The following is a 4,366-nucleotide window of genomic DNA, read 5'->3' on the forward strand; positions in this document are numbered from 1 at the left end:
CCCAGGCTGGGTCTAACCATTAACTACTCTCAGAGACGGACAGCACTACATGAGGTGATCCCTACATCAGTCACACTCCCTCCAAACTGGGCCTGTGCATGCTAGTCTATTGTGCAGCACCCTGCTGCATAGACCCATCGGGAAGAAGGGGGAGAAGCAGGAATGCAGCAGGAGCTGAGGATGCTGCCTAACAGGGAGACAGCAGCTGCCACCCGTCCCCAAGCACCTACATGATCAGCAGAGAGCTGTTGGGAGGTGATGCTTTATTTTAAAGAAAACAATGATCAGTGTGGTATTTGTTGTGGGACATGGGTAGGGCCAATGTGGTATTTGTCATTGGACATCGGAAGGGTCAGTGTGGTATTTGTTGTGGGACATGGTTAGGTTCAGTGTTGTATTTATTGTGGGACATGGGGAGGTCAATGTGGTATTTGTTGTGGGACATGGGGAGGTCAGTGCGGTATTTGTTGTGGGACATGGTTAGGGTCAGTGTGGCTTTTGTTGGGGATGTGGGGAGGTTAAAGTTGCATTTGGTGGTCTGAGTGCTTTGTGGAGGCATGTGTGGTGGCAGCACATGAGGTGATCCAAGTGGAGTGTGGAGGTACTTGAGGTGGTCCAAGTGGAATCTGGAGGCTCGTGATGTGGTCTGAGTTACAATGAGAGTATATTTAGATTTGTTAGAAAAATATTAAAAATGAAAAAGTTAGTAGAAGATATTCATATAAAGAACTACAGCCACACCACACTGGATATGCCCAATCTCATCTGATCTTGGAAGCTAAGCAGTGTTGGGCCTGGTAAGTACTTGGATGGGAGACCACCTGGGAATACAAGATACTGTAGGTACCGGCCTTTGAAAAAGCTGGGAACCCCCCCAGCGAAACACGTCAGACTAGCTGCACCCCTGGACTTTATTGGATTCTGTACTCGACACATCCTGCAATCGGATTTCATTTCATTTGTGTGACCTGACCCAGACCTTTACCATCACGCTACACATGGATGCACACCTTCTGGGCCATTTCAATTAAGCTGTAGATTCGGCTACAGGGGACTCCTGCTGCCACAGCAGTGCCATCTGCCAATCATAGGACCCCATCATTTCAGCCTGGATAGCAACATACAGCCAGGACCCATCAGACCAAGCTTGTGATCAAACTTCCATTTAAAGGTCACACTCTAGGAATTCACCAATTCCATATCACTATTCTGTCATGGATGTGGAATCCACCATTCTAAAGGGGTGACTATTTAATTTTATTTCATGCTATTTATGTCTCAGCTGCTTCAGAACAGATAATATATGTGTTTGTAATCTTAATGAATTGCACTTTGAGACAACTTTACAAGAAAATATTTTATTAATCATTTTAATAATAATAAACCATTCATAATTTATTTTACTACACCTGTTTTGGATTTCTTTCCTCAAAGAAGCGCAGTGTCTTCTTGTTTGTTTAAATATCTACCTTGGGATTGACTATCCCTATGTTTCAAACAGCAGTTTGGTGAATAGTGCCCATTCTAGCTCCTGTCTTTGAAATATTATATTATTTCTTCTTTTTTGCACAATTCATATAAAGAATGCTTTTGCTCTGTAGGAGGGAGAATGGTTTTCAAGGGGTGACATTTTTGTATTGGCCATTGGCGCCATAAACCCTAGTTATGCCTCTGTACTTTTGAAATCACATCAGAATTGCCCGCCATGGCTCCCAGTGCCATATGTGAGCCCTGTTGAAATGACTGCCTGGCTGGCCAAGTCTCCTACCAGAGGACTGGCTCAAGTACCATGCATTTAATCTGGAGTGGGAGCAGCAGGCAGGGGTCAGTACCACACAGTTTGCGACCTGCCCCTTATCTCATGTCATCTCCTCTGCCTCCAACAGATACGTTTCTTTCTCTTTTTTTTTCATTCTCCTCTATCTGTTCTTACCTATGACAGCCTCTCAGCCCTTTTCTTGCCTATGCCAGCATTCTGCCCTTTTCATCTCCATACCAGCATCTCTGCCCATCCTCTGTGCGAGCATCTCTTCCCTTCCTCCTCGCCAGCCTCTCTGACCAGCCTCTGTCTCTAGGGAGGGGTGGAACCTTGGACTGCACATCCTAATTACAAACATAATGAGAGGTGCTATAATGCTGAGACTTGTAATTCCACATAGAAAGAAAATGCAGATGCGCACTCTATAGTACCAAGCACTGCTAATCAGAATAATTCTAATAAACTCTGCAATCTAACATAGAGCAAAATCAAGGTGCTTGACATAATTTTTGTCAATGTCCAGGTGACCTCACCTGGTGGGTCCCTAACACTAAGGTTCAAGTACGACCTCTGTCTGCAGCAGCTTCACTTCTCTTCCTCTGCACCAGCCTCTCTGCACATCCCATGTCTGCACCGGTCTCTCTGCCAATCCTCTGTCTGCACAATCAGCTCTTCCCTTCCTCTGTGCCAGCCTCTCTGTAGATCCTCTGACTGCACCAGCCTTTCTGCCCATCCATTGGTTGTGCCACCCTCTCTTCCCCCTGCCATACCCCATCACACTCTCTTTCCTTTTACCCACTGCCTGTCACCCTCTCTGTCACCCACTGCCTCTCCCTCCCATCATCATCCACTGCCTGTTACCCTCTTCTTGTCACAGTCTCCCAGTCACCCTATCTCTCCTGTTACCCTCTTCCTGACACCTTCTGCCTCTCTGTGTCACCTCCTGCTTCTACCTGTCACCTTGTGCCTCTGCCCATCACTCTCTGCCCATCACCCACTGCCTCTCACCCTTTGCTACTTCTCACTACCTCTTCCTGTCTCCCGCTCCATGTCAACCCACTGCCTCTCCCCAGTGTCACCCACTGCCTGTCACCCACTTCCTCTCCCCAGTGTCACCCACTACCTCTCCCATTTGTAGGAGGGTTCAAATTTATAATTTGCAGGGGGTGTCACCCCCCCCCCCCCCAGCACCGACCCTGGTGAAAGTCTTCATTTGCAGGCACTTGCTCTGCACATACCCAGTAAGGTAGTGCAGAGTGTGCGGACAGAGCATGCAGCCTGGGAATTTTTTAGCCACTTGCTAAATTTATGTGAAACTAAAATAGTTTGAAAAGGGTGTGAAAGCAATCATTTTCTCATCATTTACTAGAAAAACATTGATAAATATGCCCCTTGGAGTAGATATTTGTGGCACCCTACAAATGAGGTAAGACAAGTAATTTCAACAATTAGTGACTCTCCAGTATCTTTTAGCTTTAAAACTTTCTGAGCCATTGTGCTTACTAAGAAGAACGGAGGCAGACTCATAATTTAGCTTAAGTGAGTACTGTAAAATGTTTTATATAAAAAGAATATGGGAAATGTTGTATTATTGCTCTCCAATGTAAAACACTTTTAAACAGATATGTCTATTTTTGTATATTTATTGTACAAAAATGTGTGTTACTTAAATCATATTATTTATGACTTCCTAATGGGGCCATAGAAGATTTACCAGTGGAATCTGCATACGTAGCCTGACACTGAAGTACAGGGCAGAGTAAGAGAACACCACTTTACACAGGTTTCAACTCTATAAAACAGAATATGATCCTACACTTGAGAAAGGTTTCCCTTTAATTTACAACCATTTTAGCCTGTAAGACAAAACCTCAGAGTTGAAGGTCAAGAAAGGAAATGTGCTCATGTCAATCTCCAGATGTTTTCCTAAATGTGTGTGTCTTATTGGAACATGCATTTGCAAATTATGACTGTGCTACCTGGATCACTTTAATTCAGGTTACATTTCCTCATTCCATATCCAGACAGATATTTTACAATGTTATCTCTATTATGAAAAACGTGAGCGGCTGAAGAGATGTTTCTTTCCTATATATAGTGATCCTTTAATACAATTTTTCTGTAAGGTAAACTGACATAATGAAATACATCCTATTTTGCAAGTAAATTCCATAATGGATTTCAGTGAATACAATTCCCTTCTCATGATTAGAAAATTTAATTCAAGTGAAATGGGTAAACTCCTATACACATAGCTAAAATCTCTAGAACATATTGGGATCACTCAGTTGTCCTAAAGTGCTCCTCTCACTCGGAGTTTCCTTAATGTTTGTCTATTTTTATCTTTATTTTATTAATAACTTCCAATTCATTTATGTTTTAGAATACCTTCCATAAAATTCCATGTATATTAATCATGGAAATAATATAAATTATTATTTATATTGATTCGAAAAAAAGCATACTTTATACAAATAGTGAACACTTTGATAAACAATGTCTCAACAGTCAAGGATCCTAGATGTTAACCACTTAACTGGCATGGTCAGATCACATGGAATCTGCGCCATCCCACTGTGTCCCCCAGTTTTTGAGGAGGAGATCCGT

The 4,366-nt window shown here is 43.0% G+C and overlaps 1 pseudogene; it reads left to right on the plus strand.

Moving 5' to 3' along the window:
- Positions 1–727: 727 nt before the first annotated feature.
- On the plus strand, positions 728–846 carry LOC134954065 (5S ribosomal RNA; annotated as a pseudogene).
- The last annotated feature ends 3,520 nt before the right edge of the window (positions 847–4,366 follow it).

Source organism: Pseudophryne corroboree, chromosome 1 (genome assembly GCF_028390025.1).
Source record: "Pseudophryne corroboree isolate aPseCor3 chromosome 1, aPseCor3.hap2, whole genome shotgun sequence".
Taxonomy (NCBI): domain Eukaryota; kingdom Metazoa; phylum Chordata; class Amphibia; order Anura; family Myobatrachidae; genus Pseudophryne; species Pseudophryne corroboree.